The following is a 21324-nucleotide window of genomic DNA, read 5'->3' on the forward strand; positions in this document are numbered from 1 at the left end:
CAGATAACCTAGGTACATCACTGTTGTTCTTGTTGAATGAAGAAGGAAATTTTAGGTGGTGGGGGATAATGTAGTTAAAATAATAGAGGAATAACCAAATAACAGAGGAAAATAATAGAGGAAAGTTCCCGACATGAGCTTAGGGTAAGCAGAGTCTGAGTTCGAATCACAACTCTACCATTTACAAGATGTGCCTTTTGGTTGAGTTATTTGCTCTTGCCATATCTTGTGTTTTAAGAGAAGAAACATCAAACTCTGGCTTGATAGGGTCATAGAAACATCACAAGACCAACTCAAACCTCAGAGGACCCACCAGGTTTATTCTCCTTCCTTTACAGGGGAGGAAACTGAGGCCGATTCCGTTAGAGTGACTTGCCCGAGAATCTATAGCCAGTTGGTACCAACACACTCATCTACAAAACTGCATTTGTCATTTCTCCATCCATCTTTTCAAGAATGCCATTTCAGACCTTGAATTAGAAAGGCATCACTCTGTCTTCAGATCCCTACACAACCTACTCAAAGACGATTTAATGTTAATAATGTGCTTCTTTCCCTGTGGAGGCATAAGTGTGATGACTCTTTGCTGCACCCTCTATTACCATGATTAAGTGCTGCTTTTGAATTACTATCTCCATTTCCAGTACTGTGTTTTGAAGATGTCAGACCCAGCAGAGATCAGGGATAATATTCCACATGGGATTAGCATGGTTGCTACTTGAAGTGCATTCTGCAGGGATGGCTCCTCACTTCTGATCCTGCAGAGTCACTCATCCATCCATTCATCCATTCATTCTGCAAAGATATACTGCATGCCAAAAATGCTGCTCTGAACTCCATTTATGATCACAATCAGAAGTAAAAGAGCTATTTAAAAATTAGGTCCTAAAAGGCAGTTAAAATTTATTTCTAGTTATTATTGTTGTGTTGATATGGTTGATATAGTGTTGATAATGGAATCGAGAAAACCTCATGGACCACTATGGTTGAGGATCCATATTAGTCTTCTCAGTCTTTTATGGTAAAGTGCAACAGACTGGGTGGCTTAAACAACAAAATTTAATTAATTAATTAATTTATTTATTTATTCTTGAGACAGAGTCTTGCTCTGTGGTCCAGGCTGGAGTGCAGTGGCATGATCTCGGCTCACTGCAGCCTCCGCCTCCCAGTTTCAAGCAATTCTCTTGCCTCAGTCTCCTGATTAGCTGGGACTACAGGTATGTGCCACCATACCTGGCTAATTTTTTGTATTTTTAGTAGAGACGGGGTTTTACCATGTTAGCCAGGATGATCTTGATCTCCTGACCCTGTGAATCACCTGCCTCGGTCTCCCAAAGTGCTTTGATTGCAGGCATGAGCCACTGTGCCTGGCCCAGAAATTTATTTTCTGGAATGTGATTATTAATTTGATATTATCAACTTGACTGTGCTACAAAAATTCCATATAGCTGGTAAAACATTATTCCTGGGTTTGTTTATGGGGGTGTGACATGGTGCCTCCACCAAATCTCATGTCGAGTTGTAATCCCCAATATTGAAGGTGGGGCCTGGTGGGAGGTGATTGCATCATGGGGGCAATTTCTCCTGAAAAGTTTAACACCACCCCACTTGGCACTGTTGTGGCCATGATGAGTGAGTTCTCAGGAGATCTAACTGTTTCAAAGTATTTGGCACCTCCTGCTCTTTCTCTTTGTGCTGCTCCTGCCAGTTAAGAAACCTGTTCCCACTTTGCCTTCCACCATGATTGGAAGCTTTCCTGAGGCCTCCCCAGAAGCAGATGCTGCCATGCTTCCTGTACAACCTGAGCCAATTGAACCTCTTTTCTTGACAAATTCCTCAGTCCTGGGTATTTCTTTATAGCAGTGCAATAACTGGCTAACACAGGATGTTTCTGGAAGGGATTAGCATTTCAATCAGTGGATTAAGTAAAGAAGACCACTGGCTGGGCACAGTGGTTCCGCCTGTGATCCCAGCACTTTGGAAGGCCAAGGTGGGTGGATCATTTGAGGTCAGGAGTTCGAGACTAGCCTGGCCAACGTGGTGAAACCTTGTCTCTACTAAAAATACAAAAAATAGCCAGGTGTGGCGGCATGTGCCTGCAATCCCAGTTACATTGGAGACTGAGGCAGGAGAATTGCTTCAAGCTGGGGGGTGGTTACAGTGGGCTGAGATCACACCCCTGCACTCTAGCTTGGGTGACAGAGTGAGACTCTGTTTCAAAGAAAAAAAAAGAAAAAAAGACCACCCTCCCTAATGTAGGTGACATCATCCCATCCATAAAGGGACCAAGTAGGACAAAAAAGCAGAGTAAGGGTGAATTCACTCTCTTCTGGAAGAGAAACGTCCATCTTGTCCCACCCTTGTGTATCAGAGTTCTGAGTTCTAGAAACTTTGTACTCTTGGACTTATACCAGTGGCTCCCCAGTTCTCAGGCCTTAGATCTCAGACAGGTAAATTTACCATCTGCTCACCTGGTTCTCAAGCATTCAAACTCAGACTGAATTGCACTCCCAGGCTTCCTTTTTCTCCAGCTTGCAGATGGCATATTGTGGGACTTCTCAAACTCTGTAATCTCATAAGCCAAGTCCCATAATAAATTCCCTTTTCTATATCTATGTATATCCTATTGGTCTCATTTCTCTGGAGATCCCTGATCATATGGTTTGGCTGTATTCCCACCCAAATCTCACCCTGAATGTGGCTCCCATAATCCCCATGTGTCATGAGCAGGACCCAATGGGAGGTAATTGAATCATGGGGGTAGGTATTTCCCACACTGTTCTCATGATACTGAATAAGTCTCACAAGATCTGATGGTTTTATAAGGGGCAGTTCCCCTGCACAGTCTCTCTTGCCTGCCGCATTTGCTTCTCCTTTGCCCTCCGCCATGACTGTGATGCCTCCGCAGCCATGCAGGACTGTGAGTTCACTAGTCTTTTTCTTTATAAATTACCCAGTCTCATGTATGTCTCCATAGCATCATGAAAATAGACTAATACACTTGAGTAATATACAGAGGCTGGAAATTCCAAGATCCAGATGCCAGCCAATTTGGTCACTGGTGAGGTCCCCCTTCCTCTCTTGTGGATGGCCTCCCTCTAACTAAGTCCTCATATGGGGGAAGGGAAAACTTTGGTGTCTCTTTGTCTTCTCATATGGGCACCAACCCCAGTGGATTAGGACCCCACCCCTATGACTTGTTTAATCTTTATCACCTCCACAGAGACCATATGTCCAAATAAAGTCCCACTGAGGGGTAGGACTTCACTACGCAAACACTGGGGGAACACAGACATTCAGTCCATAGCAGGGTCTTTCTAGGAAATGAAAGTAATATGTGTGGGCCTTGCTCAGGCTCAGTTCTAGCATAGTGAGAAGGGCATGGCTCTGGAGCCAATGCAGTTTAAATCATGGCTCCTCCAGTGTGCCTAGCTGTGACTTCAGAAAAGTTCCTTAGCTTATCTGTGCCTTGGTTTTCTCATCTGTAAAAATAAGGCTGAAGGCTGGGCATGGTGGCTCACACATGTAATCCCAGCACTTTCGGAGGCGGAAGCGGGTTGATCACCTAAAGTTGGGAGTTTCAGACCAGCCTGACCAACATAGAGAAACCCCATCTCTAACAAAAATACAAAATTAGCTGGGTGTGGTGGTGCATGCTTGTAATCCCAGCTACTTGGGAGGCTCACACAGGAGAATCGCTTGAACCCAGGATGCAGAGGTTGTGGTGAGTCAAGATTGCACCATTACACTCCAGTCTGGGCAAGAAGAGCAAAACTGTCTCAAAAAAAAAAAAAAAAAAAAAAAAAAGGCTGAATAACTGTACCTAACTCATAAGGTTATCACAAAAATCAAAGAAGTGAATGCAGATAGAAAGCTTTGCACAGTTTCTGGCACATTGGCACTGGATACATTCTATTTGATCCTTGGGAGATTCTGTGGGATGGTCATCAGTCTCACAACTTATACCACTTTCCCAAGGTGGGATCAGAATGTCTGGGGGTGAACCTGGAAAAATGCATTCCAGCACACTCTCTCAAGGATTGGATGCATGCTTAAGCTGGAGAATCATTAGTTCACCTGCCAGGAGAGGTTGTTTACATTTGTCTGGAGCAATTTTTTTTTTTTTTGAGACGGAGTTTCGCTGTTGTTACCCAGACTGGAGTGCAATGGCACAATCTCGGCTCACCGCAACCTCCACCTTCTGGATTCAAACAATTCTCCTGCCTCGGCCTCCTGAGTAGCTGGGACTACAGACGCTCACCACCATGCCCAGCTAATTTTTGTATTATTAGTAGAGACGGGTTTTCACCTTGTTGACCAGGATGGTCTCGATCTCTTGACCTCGTGATTATAGGCGTGAACCACCGAGCCCGGCTTGGAGCAATTTCATCCATAATGCCAGGGTTCACCCATGTTTTCTTCACTGGGTTCTCAAAGTTTCTTTCTTCCATGGGGTTGAAAGACATTAGTGTCCATAAGAGGGAAGCTCCCTTGCTGCTCTGCGCAGCTGAAATGTAGTGCCTCCTACACTGTGTCCTGCAGCACCTGGCTTATTGGGGGTCCATGTGATCCAACAGCTGGTTACCTGCATAAACTAGTGGCAGACAGACTGGTTTGGTTAGACATGGAGTCAGGATTATTGGAATGAATTATTCACTTGTTCTCTGATTGGGACAATGTTGTGGGGGCCCTGGCAGCAACTGTCTTCCCAATTTGAGATGACGTCATTGGGAAGGTAAAGGGAGCTGTGGCTGAGGCCCTCCCGTGAGACATGGACATTGTCTGGATCTGGCCTCTGGGATCACACTTGGTCTTCTTGAAAAAACAGTGATTTTTATGGTACGATTATGTGCCTCTAAAAGAAAGAAAGATGCAGAAGTAAAGATTCAGATGCAAAGAGTTTACTTGGGAAGTAGTTCTAGGAAATGTGTGTGTGTATATGTGTGGGGGTGGGGGGTAGGGGGGTGGGCGTGGAACAGAGGGAAGAGAGACAGGGAAAAGAATAGAGTAAATTAACAGGGTGCTGTCAAGAAAGTTACTAAAGAGGCTGGGCACAGGCTGGGCCTGTAATCCCAGCACTTCGGGAGGCTGAGGCAGGCAGATCATGAGGTCAGGAGTTCGAGAACAGCCCAGCTGACATGGTAAAACCCTGTCTCTACTAAAAATACAAAAATTAGCTGGGTATGGTGGCGGGTGCCTGTAATCTCAGCTACTCAAGAGGCTGAGGCAGGAGAATAATTTGAACTCAAAAGGCAGAGGTTGCAGTAAGCTGAGATTGTGTCACTCCACTCCAACCCGGGCAACAGTGTGAGACTACATCTCAAAAAAAAAAAAAAGAAAGTTAGTATGCCAGTAGTTGGGCCTCCATTCCCTGAGGCATGCTGGGAGCCTGTATAGGACACATGCCTCAGAATGGTTCCACCAGAGAAGCAGGAGAAATGGGACATTTATTTCCCAGTTTCTTGTCTATTGTAGGTTAAAGGTTGCTCTAGGAAGCATTTAATCTCCAGCATTTCTAACCTGCTTTACATGAGGGCCATCAATATGTTCATGGACTGTAACAGTCATAGGTACTCACAGTTAAAGCTGTTACATGTAGAGATGAGTTCTGAGATGGATAGGCAGGGTACTGAAAGCACCTGATATGCTTGAAGGCAATGGCAAAATGGCAACCCCTGTCCTAGGCGTCTTCCAGGTGTGAACATTGTAACAGCCAATGTGGACTGAGCATTTCCTGTTCCCACTACAAATATCTTCTATGTCCATGCTACTCAGAATGTGGTCCAGGGGCCAGCAAAATTGCATCACCTGGAAGCTTATGAGAAATGCAGACTCTCAGGGCCCACTCCAGACCTACTGTATCAGAACCTGAATTGTAACCAGATCCCCGGGCAAGTCAGGTACACCCAGGCATTCTTCTCATTTCTGTGCCTGAAGACCGTAGCCACATTTAGCTGCCCTGGGATAAGCAGCAGTGAAGAAGTAGGAGCTCCCTATGCCCCATGCAAGGCAAGAAAGCCATGGACCCCTGGAAAGAACAGAAAGCGCTAGTGCCAGGAGCCATGTGTCAGCATGACTAGGAGGAGTGAGGAGAACATGAGTGGACTGGTATTGGAGCACAGGAAAACCTCCTTGGGGACTGGCAAAAATAACTGAGAGAGCTCTTGGGGTACAGTAAGTTCATGTAGTTCTGTGGTGGGACAAAAAAAATTGCAATTTAAGTGTTGTGTTACTTTTGCTCCATTTGTGGTTAAATCAGGTAAAACCTGGGCCATTTATTTAGCTTGTATATATGTTTTGTTTCTGTACTAAACTGTGAACACCTAGAAGGAAGGATCCAGGTCTTGTATAATTTTGTCTGTCTCACTCTTTTTTTTTTTTTTTAATTGAGATGGGGTTTCACTCTATCATGCAGGCTGGAGTGCAGTGATGAGACCTCAGCTCACTGCATCTGCCTCCTGGGTTCAAACCGTCCTCCCATCTCAGCCTCCCGAGTAGCTGGGATCACAGGTGCACACAACCATGCCTGGCTAATTATTTGTATTTTTGGCGGAGACAGGGTTTCAACATATTGCCCAGGCTGGCCTCAAACTCCTGAGCTCAAGCAATTCCCTGGTCTTGGCCTCCCAAGTGCTGAGATTACAAGCATAGGCAACTGTGCCCAACCTGTATTTCTAGCTTCTAATGCATATAACTGGCACTCAATTGATATTTGCTGAATGACCCTATGAACTTCATTCATTAATTCATTCACGATTCATTTAATTAATAATTGATGACTGTTTTAGTCTAGGTACTGTGTTAGAGCTGAGTTAACACTGGTAAATAAACCACATTGGTAGCTACACTTGCAAAGCATGAAATTGAGTGGAAGATGAATAAGCAAGTAAATTCCTATACACAACTGACCCTTGAACAACGTGGGGGTTAGGAGCACCAACTCCCTGTATCAGCAGGCTATCAGTGTTTAAGTTTTGGGGGAGTCAATCAAAATTGACTACTGATGGCCTACTGATATGGAAGGAGGGCAGGGAAGTCTGGTCATTGGCTAGGGTTCCACCCCCATGTTTGTGCTCACAGACCTAGGTGAGGACAGGTATCGCTGTTTTCCTGCCCAAATATGCATTTCTCAAGATCACATTGGGCCACCATGCCCCCATCCTGTGCCCATAAAAACCCCGAGACCCTAGTGGCAGACACAAGCAGCTGGACGTCTAGAGGAACACACCTGCAAAAGAGCACACCGATGAGTTCTGAAGCAGGCCATCGATTGTCAGATCCACCTGGAGTTTGGCCGGGACAGTCAGGGCAGAGGATGGGCTACTAAGCAGCCTGACTTTAGGGGAAAACGACCTTCCCACTCTATCTCCCTTCTGGCTCCCCCATCTGCTGAGAGCTACTTCCACTCAATAAAACCTTGCACTCATTCTCCAAGCCTACATGTTCTCCCATTCTTCCGGTACACCAAGGCAAGAAGCCCTGGGAACCAGAAAGCCCTTTGTCTTGTGATAATTGTAGTACACAGTTGTGGGGTCTAATTAAGCCGGTTAGCATCATCTGCCTGCGGATGGCTAAACTAAAAGAGCACACTGTAACACATGCTCACTTGGGCTTCAGGAGCCATAAACATTCACCCCTAGACACTGTGGGTCAGAGCCCCACAGCTGATCTGTCTGCATGCTCCCTCTAAGGGGTTTGAGCGGTGGGGCACCTATGAAGCAAGCCACACCCCCATCACACACTCTGCGAGGGGGATAAGGGAACTTTTCTCATTTCACTACTATAATTAGCAGCCTTACTGATAACACAAACAGTCCATTAACACATATTTTATGCTATATGTGTTATATCCTTCATTCTTACAGTTGATTTAAACTAGAGAAAATAAAATTACTAGGAAAATCATAAGGAAGAGTAAATACATTTACTGTTTTTAAGGAGAAATGGGGCTGGGCGCAGTGGCCAGGCCTGTAATCCCAACACTTTGGGAAGCCAAGGCAGGCAGATCACAAGGTCAAGAGATAGAGACCATCCTGGCCAACATGGTGAAACCCTGTCTTTACCCAAAATACAAAAATTAGCTGGGCATGATGGTGTGCACCTGTAGTCATGGCTACTTGGGAGGCTGAGGAGGGAGAATCGCTTGAACTCCGGAGGCAGAGGTTGCAGTGAACTGCGATTGGCCACTGCACTCCAGCCTGGGTGACAAAGTGAGACTCGACTCAAAAAATAAATAAGTGTGGATCACCTTAAAGGTCTTCATCCTCATTGTCTTCATGTTGAGGAGGCTAAGGAGGAGGAGGAAGAGTTGGTCTTACTGTCTCAGGGGTGGTAGAGGTGGAAGAAAATCCACATATATGTGGATCTGTGCAGTATAAACCCATGTTGTTCAAGAGTCAACTGTAGTTGCAAATTATGAAAAGTAGTATAAATGGTGTGCAGTGATGGGGACTCATGGGGAGGGAGGGTGCCCCCAGACAACCTTTCAGGAAAGACTCCTTGAGGATTGATGTTTAAGTCAAGAACTGACGAGTGAGAAGGATGGAGCCACAAGAAAGGGGAAGAGCCTTTCAAACAAGCATCACAGCTTGTGCAAAAGACCAGAAGCAAGAATTAATGGAATGGTTACATGATTAATAAGAAGTATCATCCACATGCTAGATTTCTGCTCACTGAACAACGATTCTATTTGGGCATCAGAAAATCTGAAAGAGGATTTGAGTCTAGTCTGTCTGAGAGAAACCAGGTTATGCCACGAGCTCTTAAGATTTATTTTTTGGGAGGGTAGTGAAGGGACAGTGTCTCACTTTTTTTTTTTTTTGACAGTGTCTCACTTACAGTGTCACAACTCACTGCATCCTCCACCTCCTGGGTTTAAGCGATTCTCATGCCTCAGCCTCCTCAGTAGCTGAAATTACAGGTGCTCACCACCATGCTAAGTTGATTTTTGTATTTTTATTAGAAATGAGGTTTCACCATGTTGGCCAGCTGGTCTCAAACTTCTGACCTCAAGTGATCTGCCCGCCTCACCTCCCAAAGTGCAGGGATTACAGGCATGAGTCATTGCACCTGGCCAAGATTGATTTAGTTTGTGCTTCTATTAAGAGGAGACTTATCCACTCGGAAGATTCAGGTACTACAGAGCTTGAGATTCTATGCGATGTTAGTATCTGAGGCCTCAACATAAAATCACACCTTATAAAGGCTTCTAATTCATTACACCTTCCCCACTCTTGATCATAGAAGATGAAAAGTATGATTCATACGACTTAGAATGTGTCATCGTGCTACATTTCAGGGCCGTGTTTCAAATAAAAAGAGATTAATTTTTTTTCCCGAATATAATGAAAAAGTTCTAGCTCAGGTCCTATCATTGACTTGACCCTGACCATGTTACCTAAACTCCCCAAATCTGGTTCTTCCTCTTTGAAACAGCTGTAGTGATGCCCACTCTGCACAGATCACATGGCATTTAAGAGAATTGGTTCAATTTAACACAGTAAGCTCATATCAAGCATCTAAAAGTCAAGCACTCATTTGACAAATATTTATTGACTGCCTTGCTATAATGTTACAGAAACTGTCTTAGCTTCTGGAGGTACAACAATAAGCAAGACAGAAACAGCCCACCTTCCAAGAGCTTATGGTCTACCAGGAAAGACAGAAAATTGAAGTGTAATAGATAGGCATTTAAAAGCTAAATGAGATCTGGGCATGGTGGCTCATGCCTGTAATCCCAGCGATTTGGGAGGCTGAGGTGGGTGGATCACAAGGTCAGGAGTTCGAGACCATCCTGGCCAACATGGTGAAACCCTGTCTGTATTAAAAATACGAAAACTATCCAGGCATGGTGGTGCATACCTGTAATCCCAGGTATTCAGGAGGCTGAGGCAGGGGAATTGCTTGAATCCGGGAGACGGAGGTTGCAGTGAGCTGAGATCACACCACTGCACTCCAGCCTGGGTGACAAAGCAAAACTCCATCTCTAAAACAAAAAGAAAAGCTAAATGAGATGATGCCAAGAAATATCAAAGGCATTTGTGTTTGTCAATCGAGTTAAGTTCCATTGCCAGCCTGACATCTCTGCATGCCAAGTCATTCAGTCTCAGACACTATTAGGGCTCAGTTCCTTAATGTCAGACTTTGCAGAAAAAGATTCTCAATTTCAGCCTTTTGAGACTTTGAGCAGAGGACTTTGGCTGCACACAGACTCCTGACCCATGGGACATCATGAGATAATAAATTGGTATTGTTTTAAGCCATTAGATTTGCAATCTTTCTTTGATCTACCCCCATTTCTGTGGAGCGCTGTATTTTCCAAGCCTGCATGGTTCCTCAAGTTCACTCAAGCTGTTGTTTCCATGACACTTAGCAACAGACATTCTTGAGGCCTAAGAGCCCAGACATTGAGGCTCAGTTCCTCGTAGGTGCACCAGCCCTCCAAATTCTTATGGCGGGCATGGGTTTGCATATTCATGGAATCTGCCAACCCATGTCCACATTCATTCTGAGGAACATCTCATAGTCAGACTGCAAAGACACACTCCTCCTCACCATTCCCCTTCTGGAATTTCACTAGAATTTCTTGGAATTTCGTAAGATAAACCAACCCCCTACACACACACACACACACACACCCTGCCTCCCCCCCCACACACACCAGATTCTGCTTTTGATTTAAAATGACAATGGCGGAGGAAGGGAGGCACCCTATAGCTCCTTGGGATTCATTTGTGTGCAAGTGTATAAAGTTGTATAAAAAGCAAAGCATTGCTGTCTCTCATTTGTCCTGATTCTTCTACAGCAATGAGATACAAATAAACATCTCAATATATTTCCGCCACCGTAATAGCAGTGACACAGTACTGTCCTAAGTGCTCTGATATGGAAGAACACGGTGCAGAGAGAGTACGTTGCAGGGCCATTAGCGTTTCCTACTGTGCCTTAAGGAAGATTTACTGGTGGATGTGGCACTTAAACTGAGAGCTAGAGAGTGAGAAAGAGAAAGCCAAGTGAAAAGATCCTGAGTAGGGCAGGGATGGAGGAAGAGAATGTGTTAGTGGCTCAAAGCTGAGAGAGAACATAGTACATTTGACCTGAGTGTGGAATGGAGAGAGAAGAGGGTAAGGAGGAGGACATAAGACTGAGCAAATAGAAAGGTCCAGGCCAGAAAAGGCCACGCAAGCCCACCTAAAAAAATTACATTATTTCTGTATCAGTCAACTTTGGCTGCAATAATTCAAAGACCTCCCAAACTCACTGGCCTCTATAAACAAGCACGATAATGCTGCTTATGGGTATGTAGAGAGGCTGTATTTCTTCTGGATTTAGCTATAATCTGCTAGGTTTGAATCCAGGCTGGGCATTGGGACTGTCTCTTCGTTCTCTTTGGACTAGCCTCTATCTGGGGTGTGTCTTTCTCATGGCAGATGGCAGAAATGCAAGGAGGTGAGTGGAAATACGTAACGCTTTTTACGGCCTCAGCTGGGAACTGGCATATGGACAATCCCATTCAAGTTCTATCTGCCAAGGCAACCCACGTGGCTAACCCAGGGTCAATGGGATGGGGAAGGTCATGATCCCCACAGTGCAACGCACTGTAGAGGACTGTGGCAAAGAGCACCAGTGTGTATTTCTAATTCAGGGAAGGAGCAGAATGGGAACAATGACCCAAATTGCTACAGCTTCCCAAGGATAACAGAAACCTATGCCAGGATTTCAAGGGGAGCTTTGAATAAAATGATCAGATTAGCAAATCACCATGCTAGTATGACACAGACACAGCCAGCCACCTTCAAGCCTTCAAGAGTCCTAGGCAGTGTATCACTCCCTCATGATTTTCAGTTATATACAGTCACCTGAGTCCCAGAGCTGTGTTGTCTGGGCCAAGGCTCACACAGTCTTTTTAAAACTTCTGCTCCATCCTCTAGCCAATGTCCCTGATAGGACTAACAACCTAATAGGTAAAAGAGTCCTGTTTACTTTGGGTTATTCAATTTAGATGGCTGACGCAGTGCCCTTAGGCCATTCCCTCCTGCCCAAATCCCTACAGAAACAATATTATTAAAAAAGGAAACGTCTATTAAAAAAAATCATTGGAAGCAAGAAGGGGTTGACTTCAGTGAATCAGACACAATAAGAAATTCAGAAAAAGTAGATAGGATCTGATTGAAAGAGAGAAAGCTGGCGAGATGTTTGGGGAAAGGACTGGCTACACAATTTTGGGAGCCTGGTGCAAAGTGAAAATGCTGGGCTCTTGTTCAAAAATTAAGAATTTCAAGATGGCAACACCAGAGAATTAAAATAGCAGCAGGCCCTGTGTGTGCCTGCACAGGTTACACACCCATGGAGCTGGCCCCTCTTGGGGAATTTCAGTACCCCAACAGAGGATATAGTGGGCAGGAGGGTGTCAGGAGCAACTATCTGTGTGATCAATTTGGAGCAGGTTTGAAATGGGGACAGCTGATTGGTTCAGGACCCACCTTCCTTCAGGCCTGAAATCCTCCATTCAGTTCCCATCAGTGGGCAGAATTGGTTCACCCAGGCTGGGGTGTTGTATTCGCTTCCAAGGGCTGCTGAAACAAGGAACTACTGCCTGGTTGACTTAGAAACCAGGCATGTATCGTCTTACAGTTCTGGAGCGCCAAAGTCAAGGTGTCCACATACTTGGTTTCTTCTGAGGGCTGTGAGTAAGAGAATCAGTTCCATGCCTCTGTCTTAGCTTGTAGTGGTTTGCAGGCATCTTTGGTGCTCCTTGATTTGCATTAATAGAAGCAGATGGTCTCTGCCTTTATCTTCACATGGTGTTCTCCCTCTGTGCATATCTCCGTGTACATATTTCCCCTTTTTATAAGACACCAGTCATATTGATGCTGCCACAGCAAATCAGTTTTATTTCTTTAACCTCTTAATGCAGTGGGTATTGGGACTTTAGAAACCTAGACTCATCCTTTGGAGTACATCATTGCAAGCCTAGGTTAATCAGGACCTTTTTGACTTCCAAGTGATCTGGAATGCTGCCACCTGCTGCTTCTCTGCTGTAGTCCCTGAGCTGTAAAATGGAACCCTAATTTAATTAAATAAAAGATCTATATCCCACCGAGTGTGGTGGCTCATGCCTGTAATCCCAGCACTTTGAGAAGCCGAGGTGGGCGGATCACCTGAGGTCAGGAGTTCCAGACCAGCCTGACCAACATGGAGAAACCCTGTCTGTACTAAAAATGCGAAATTAGCCGGGCGTGGTAGCACATGCCTGTAATCCCAGCTACTAGGGAGGCTGAGGCAGGAGAATCGATTGAAACTGGGAGGCAGAGATTGTGGTGAGCCGAGATCATGCCATTGTACTCCAGCCTAGGCACCAAGGGCAAAACTCTGTCTCAAAAAAAAAAAAAAAACTTCCAGTAGGTGAATCAATAATCTGTGGTACATCCAGACAATGAAATATGTTTTCTTTTTTAAATGTATATAAAGTATACAACATAATGTTTTGATATACATGTACATAGTGAACTACTTTCCATTTTTACCATGAACAATAGACTGTTATCTAGAACTAAAAAGAAATGAGCTATCAAGCCATCACACCCCAGTATGACCTTACCCTAAGTAATTACATCTGCAATGGACCTACTTCCAAAAAAATTACATTCTAAGGCACTGGGAGTTAAGACTTCAACATAAGAATACTGGGAAGACACAACTCAATCGATAACAGGTGCATTTAGGATACTTGAGGTATCTTGACTCCCAGAAGTGAAGATACCTTTACCCCCAAGAAACAAGCAGGTAGGGAAGCTGCCCTGCTACATGCCTCACCTGGCAACACATTGTTACTCGCCTTCACAATCACTGGCAGCAGATGGCTATAAACAGATACCAGCAAACCAGGACCTTCAGACACTTGGGACAAACCAAATGTCAGAGGATGAGATAGTCATTTTTGAAGAACATCATTTGATTAAACTGCATTATCCCAAACAGATGGACTTTTCATAGTCCTCTGACAGTCCGTGAATTGTTACCTTAATTACCCAACAGGTACAGGCATTGAGCTACTTTACCCACAGTCAGGTTACAGAGCTCAAATACTGTGTGACTTGGCTCATAGGGATCTGCAAGATGAGAGATCTGTAACCTTGGCCCCACATTGGAGTCACCTGGGGACCTCCAAAATTATTGGTTCCTGGATTCCACTCTTTAATTGGTCTAGGTGGACCTGAACACATTTTAATTTTTTTTAAAAAAAGCTCTCAGGTGATCCCTGTGTGCTGCCAAGGTTGAGAACTACTGGCTTGGAACTCCCCCCGAACCCAGTCATCTGTGTAACTATAATAATGCGTATTGATTGCAAGTGGCATGGGATGGATTCGTTGGGGGCTGCTTTTTATTTGCTGCTTCCAAATAAAATACTTCAGTATCTCTTCTCTCTAACTCTGTAACACCGCATACCTTGTTTTTCCTTTCTTTAGCCTAACTTCTTTCAGTTGCAAAGGAGCTAAATCTCTGCTGTACAGAGCTACACTTTTGCTCATGAAGGTAAGACCTCAGATGGAAACCGAGGCTTAAGGCAGCACAGTGAATTATACCAAGACTAAGTTAAGCAGATAATAGACTTCTATTTTGTATAATTTATTATAAGAAGCAATAATGTGGGCTATAGCATCTTTTTCCAAGGATGCAGGTTGATCTCACTTACTCTGTCAGTAGGACACATATATCTTTCAGTAGGTGAATCAAACTGTGGTATATCCAGACAATGAAATATGTTTTCTTTTCTAAATGTTTATGTTTAAGGTGTACAACATAATGTTTTGATATACATGTACATAATAAAATAGTTTTAGTGACTATCACTCCGTCTCTCACCTTCTCTTCCCTTTACTGTCACTCTTATCAACTCTTTGCTCGCTAATTCTCATCCTCTTTCTCCACTTCTATTCTCTCCTTTTCTCCTCAATATTCTTGTTTTCACAGATTGCCATGGTCGGACTAGAGATTCAACAGCCAACGTCTTATGAGAATTAAGATACACCATGTGCACACCCTACAATCGTCTGAGATAGCTCAGATGGCCTCTTGTAAAAGATAAGAGAAGCATGCAGCCAAGAGAACTAACCTTACGTATTTCATCAGTCCATGAAATCTTCTTTCTCCCAAAGTCTTTTCTTTCCATTCCGTGGTGTTACCCAGTGTGCTGATCTCAGAAACTTCGTGGAAAAGTGCTACACAAATGAGGGGAATAATAATAGTAAATGACCGTAACATGCTTGTTACATACCACGTACTGTTCTAAGCATGTTAACGGATGAGACTGAAGATGGAGACAGGAGGTGATTTCAAGCTTAGGCTATCTGATCTTAAACGTGACCTAGTATTAAAAGCACTTCAGAAGAGGGCAGCAGGAAAGGGAGAAAGATCACAGACAGAATGACAGAGACTGAAAGAGAAAAGACAGAAACACAGAGGGACAAAGAGAGCCAGCCATACTGATGCAGAGAACCAGTAAGACAGAATCGGACTGCAACATGACAGCTGAGCCACGACAGGTCCAACAAACACACTTCATGCTGGCTTGCAATCGGGTAAAACAATTCCATGTCTGAGGCCTAATGTAGATCAGAGGCTAGATGAAATGCAGATTCGGTTCTGGTGTGATTTAAAGAATATTCTGATGTCATGGTTCAATGGTTTTAGAAAATGCATGCTTGCTTCTGGTGTACCTGGTATCTTATAAAAAGATAGAGAGAAAATCCCTTTTAGTTTTAGGCTCAGTTACAGAAAAAAATAAAGTAAAAAAAAAAAAATAGTATTTAAGTTCTGTTTACTTCACACTTCAGCCAACCAAGGCAAAGCATTCTGATTTTCTTTTCAAGTTGTATCTGTTGCCACTTGCCAATTGGGGTCTTTGAAGACTCCTTTAAGCCGAGCACCTAACCCAGTATTGTCCTTAGAAGTAAGTGGAAATAAGAATCGAGAATGGAGAGCATTTCTGTGATTAGAGCTTTAAAGAGCACCCATCTTAGGGAAGTTGGTCAACCCTTCAGGGACAGAAAGAACTCCTCAGTGATTACAGTCAGTGGAGGTGTTGCACTTTAATCTTCCAGAACAATCGCAGCCTCTACAACAAATCAGTTTTATTTCTTTAAATTCTTAATGCAGTGGGTGTTGGGACGTTAGGGACCTTTGGGTTTCTGTCCTTTGGAGTACATCATTGTGAGCCTAGGTTAACCAGAGGACCTGTTTGACTTTCAAGTGATCTGGAATGCTGCCACCGGCTGATTCTCTGCTGTAGTCCCTGGGATGTATATTGCAGCCCTAATTTAATTCTATAAAAGGTCTATATCCTTCAGTAGGTGAATCAATAAACTATGGGACATCCAGACAATGAAATATGTTTTCTTTTTTAAATGTATATATTTAAGGTATACAACATAATGTTTTCATATACATGTACATAGTGAAATGCTTTCCACTTTTACCATGAACAATAGATTATTATCTAGAACTAAAAAGAAATGAGTTATTGAGCCATAAAAAGACATCGCTCTTAAATGCATATGGTTAATTCAAAGAAGCCAATCTGAAAAGCTACGCTCTGTAGGATCCCAGCTCAATCACAGTTTTGGGAAAGGTAAAACTGTGGAGAGAGCAAACAGCTCAGTGGATGCCAGAGGATAGCAGGAGGGAGGGATGAGTAAGTGGAGGATGGAGGATTTTTAAGGCACTGAAACTACGCTGTAGGATATAGAGCTCCCCAAGATGGAATGGGCTGTCTCAGGTAGTATTGACCTCTTCACAAGCATGGAAATACCAATAGTTTGTAGAAGAGGCTTCACGGGTAGACTCTCAGAATTCCAATATGTCAGTCAAATTTTGTAGTGTGAAGATATATGAGACACATGTCTTTTTTTTTTCTTGGAGGGGATTTTCACCCTCCAAGAAAATTTCAAAATTGAGTTTGATTCCAATGGTTGAAAACTACTGAGACTCAGGGTGTAAGGGTGGAAACGAAGGTGGAGGAAAGTTATATCCTAAACTTGACCATAGTTATTGAGTAATTTTCTTCAGTGAAAATGAACCCTAAAGAATATTGCAGCCTGGGTGTGGTGGCTTATGTGTATAATCCCAGCACTTTGGGAGGCCAAGGAGGGTGGATCACTTGAGGTCAGGAGTTCGAGGCCAGCCTGGCCAACATAGTGAAACTCATCTCTACTAAATATACAAAAATTAGCCAGGCATGGTGGTGCATGCCTGTAATCCCAGCTACATGGGAGGCTGAGGCATGAGAATCACTTGAATCCTAGAAACAGAGGATGTGGTGATCTGATATTGCACCATGGCACTCCGTGAGTGGGACACTGTCTTTAAAAAAAGAAAGAAGGAAAAATGAATAATACAAATTCAGGCAGCAACTGAAAGATTTTGGGTCTCCTATATTGCAATACAGACTCAAGGCTTTTCTGGGGTCAGTGCAAACTATCAACTGTAAACTAGTGTAAAGGATCTAATAGTGAAGGAAATGTTTTTAAAGTTTCTGTTACTTTCTTAGAACTACTGTAACAAAGTGCTGCAAACCAGGTAACTTAAAACAACAGAAATTTATTCTCTAACAGTTCTGGAGGCTAGGAGTCTGATAACGAAGTGTGGGCAGAGCTCTGCTCTCTTAAAATCCTCTAGGGGAGGAAGCTTCCTTGCTTCTTTCAGCTTTTCGTAGCCCGAGGCATCACTTGGCTTGCAGCACATCAAGCCAATCACTGCCCCCATTCTCACGTGATGTTTTCTGTCTGTCTCTGAGTCTAAATTTTTGTCTTCTGATAAGAACAAAAATCATATTGAATATCAGGTCCACCCTACTCTAGCATGACTTCATCTTAAATTTAATTATATTTACAACAATTTTATTTTCAAATGAGGTCACATTTGGAGGTACTAGGAATTAGGGCTTCAACATATATTTTTTGAAAGAGTGCAATTCAACCCATAACAAAGTGAATCATGGTGCTGGTTGCAAATTCTGTGTAAATTTACAGAAACAGGTGAACTTTATAATACGTGAATTACAAGGCAGTGATTTTTTTTTAAGTGGCAAGAAGATTTCTTAAACTATTGCTGGGGGGAAGGCACAGAAATGTTTATAGACAGCACTGACTCTCAACACAACATCTTAAAGTGTAAAAGCCATTTTCAGTAAATTAGCTATTCTATTTCTCATGTGTAGCTCAGAGAGACATGCATATCAATTTAGATAGTAAAACATTAGAGACAAACTAGATATCCATCAGTAGGGAAATGGTAAATAAATTTAAATATAGCCATACAAATGGAATACTATGCAGCAATTACAGTGTAATTAAAAATTACAATAGCAACTAAAATGAGACAGTTTATATTTACCGACATGGAAAGGACTCTAAAGCATATTGTTTCAGGAAGAAAAAAGCAAATAACAGACTGATATAGAAGCATGACATCATTTGTATAAAATAAACAAAAATCAACGACAAAGAAGGTCATGCTACATGTTTTCTAAGGATACATGTATAGTAAAAATAATATCGAGAATTTAGTATGTACCCAACACACTTCTAAGAAACTGGTATGTATTAACTTATTAAATTCTTATAACAAGCTAAGTACTATCACTGCATCTTGTTTTACAAAGAGGAAGCTAGGCAGAGAAATTAACTTACTCCCTCAAGGCTACTGAGTTGTGGAATCAGGATCTGAATCCAGGCTTGCGAATTCAAAGGGCTATTTCTTCTCCCAGCATAGAACACGCATAAACGCGACAAGTGGTTACTTCCAGGATGAGGTGGAGGTGTTCCCATGACTCAGATGGGAATCACTGGGATTTCAGCTTTTAATTTTTGACATCTGTAAGAAAAAATATGGAAAGATACTGTGTACCCTTTATCTGGTTTCTCCTGATGATAATGTTTTGCAAAATTATAGTACAATATCATAATCAGGATATTGACATTGATAAGCTCCACTGATGTTCTTTAGATTTCCCACCTGTACTCATATGTGTGTGCAGAGTTAGCTCTATGTACTTTTTACCATGTGTAGGTTCATATATCCATGGGCACGTTCACAATATAGAAGAGTTCCGTTGTCACAGGATTCCTTCTGGTGTCCTTTCTTACACCCAATTCCCTCTTGCCCTGTCCCTATCCTTAATCCCTAGCCATCACTTACTTTGCTATTTCAAAGATATAAGTGGAGTCACACTGCATGCAGCATTTTGGGGTTGCCTTTTTCCACTCGGCATAATTCCTCTGAGATTCATTCGAGTTGTTACCTGTACCAGTAGTTTGTTCCTTTTCATTGCTGAGTAGCATTTCATAGCAAGGATATGCCATAGTTTGTTTAAGCATTTCCCCATGGAAAGGCATCTAGATTGCTTCCGTTTGGGGCTACTATGAATAAAGCTGCTATAAGAATTCCTGTAAAGATTTTTGTGTGAATGTAAATTTCAATTTCCCTGGGATATATGCCCAAGAATACAATTGCTGATTCTTGCAGATTTAATTTTCTGTGAAAACCACCAAACTGTTTTTCAGAATGGCTATACTATTTTACATTACCATATGAAACCTATGAATTTATTAATATTTGCATCCTTGCTAGCATTTGGGGTTGTCACGACTTTTTAACAATTCTGATAGGCATGTAGTGATACTGTACTGTTACTTTAATTCAAATTTCTTATCTTTACTTGTGTTTTTTCTTCATGCATATCTTCTTTGGTAAAATGTCTCTTACTGTCTTTTGCTCATTTTCTGATTGAATTGTTTGCTTGTTTTTACTTTTGAGTTTGGAGCATTCTTTACATATTACAGATAATAACTCTTTACCAGATACTGGTTTTCAAATATTTTCTCACAGTTTAGAGTTGGTCTTTGCATCCTTTTAACAGGGTCTTTCACAGAGAAGACATTTTTAATTCGGATGAATTTACTCTCAAACTTTTTATAAAAACAATGAATTCATGCCAAATTTATTTAAATCTTAATTTAAGAATCAAATCTTTGAGCTTGTGTCTGGCAGATCATGGACATTTGGGAAAAGGGTGGAATTGAACCTCTCTTCATTTTCTTTCATGCAAAAAAACGCTCTTTCTAGACATAATCTATGGACTTCTTGTCCCTAAAGCTTCAAGTTTGCCGTCTCTCCACTCTGAATGATATTTGCTGTAGCCTGAGGTCCAGAGTTCCATTGCTTTCTGGCCTTTGGAGGAGAAAACTGGATACCATTGCTCTTATATCCATGGTGGAATTGGAAACCTACCATAGCCAGATCCTCATGCCATACACTGGTTATTGTGAGTACATCTCCTTATTCCAATAACCATGGCCTCTGAAGTCCTCAGGGTAACAAAAGTTAAGACAGGGATCACCTGGCCAGAGAGAAGAGTTATCACAGCTATTTCATAAGATGCAAAAAGGTGATTATTTCCTAGCATCTCATTACCCAAAAGCTAACTGCCAACATGACCACAGGGAACGGAGTGGAGGAACCATACAGGAGAGCTTGAAGTCTGCATTCATTGTCCTGGGTGGCCTCTAATCCCATGTAGTTCCTATCCTGAATTTTTTGAACCTTATTATTTGCCTATGAACACAGAAGAATGGGATTTACTAGACATTTTAATGCCCCCTGCCAAACTAAAAAATTTCTGAATGTATAAACCAGGAAGGAGGCATAGTTTCTTCTTCTATTCTAACATCAGTAATTTTTTCAAACAGGTAAGTTCTTTAAAAAATAGCAAATAGGTGCATCCCATTAAAAAATCAAACTCAAAATATTACATTTAAAGTATTAGGATTGTGTTGGCCGGGTGCAGTGGCTCATGTCTGTAATCCTAGCATTTGGGGAGGCTGAGGCATGTGGATCACTTGAGATCAGGAGTTCGAGACCAGCCTGGGCAACATGGTAAAACTCCATCTCTACCTTTACCAAAACCACAAAAATTAGCCAGGTGTAGTGGCACATGCCTGTGGTCCCAGCTACCTGGAGGCTGAGGTGGGAAGATTGCTTGAGCCTGGGAGATGGAGGTTTCAGTGAGCTGAGATTGTGACATTGCACTACAGCCTGGGTGACAGAGGGAGACTCTGTCTCAAAAACACATAAAGTATTAGCTTGGTGCAAATGTAATCGAGGCTGTTGCAATTACATTGACACCAACCTAATATGATCATCTCAATGCCCTTTCCAGGTCCAGTATGCAAAGGACATCACTATTACCGGTTTCTTGCTCAACTTTTCAGAGATATTCTACCTATACACAGCATATACTCATTTGTCTTTCCCTCTATTTGAGTA

The 21324-nt window shown here is 42.6% G+C and overlaps 1 long non-coding RNA gene across 3 annotated transcripts in view; it reads right to left on the reverse strand.

The window, feature by feature from the left end:
• The window catches only part of LOC118146196 (uncharacterized), a 92533-nt gene that overhangs the window by 50433 nt on the left and 20776 nt on the right, over positions 1-21324 (reverse strand). For 2 of the 3 annotated variants that reach the window (XR_013524326.1, XR_008475342.2), the window contains 3 exons: positions 20290-20398; positions 18690-18873; positions 15116-15221 (listed from right to left, as the gene is read on the reverse strand). This is a non-coding gene — a long non-coding RNA (uncharacterized LOC118146196). Of the gene's footprint in view, positions 1-5026; positions 9986-12482; positions 13052-15115; positions 15222-18689; positions 18874-20289; positions 20399-21324 lie in introns of those variants that run through there. The other variant, XR_013524325.1, reaches the window with a different exon arrangement.

Source organism: Callithrix jacchus, chromosome 12 (assembly GCF_049354715.1).
Source record: "Callithrix jacchus isolate 240 chromosome 12, calJac240_pri, whole genome shotgun sequence".
In the NCBI taxonomy this organism is placed as follows: Eukaryota; Metazoa; Chordata; class Mammalia; order Primates; family Cebidae; genus Callithrix; species Callithrix jacchus.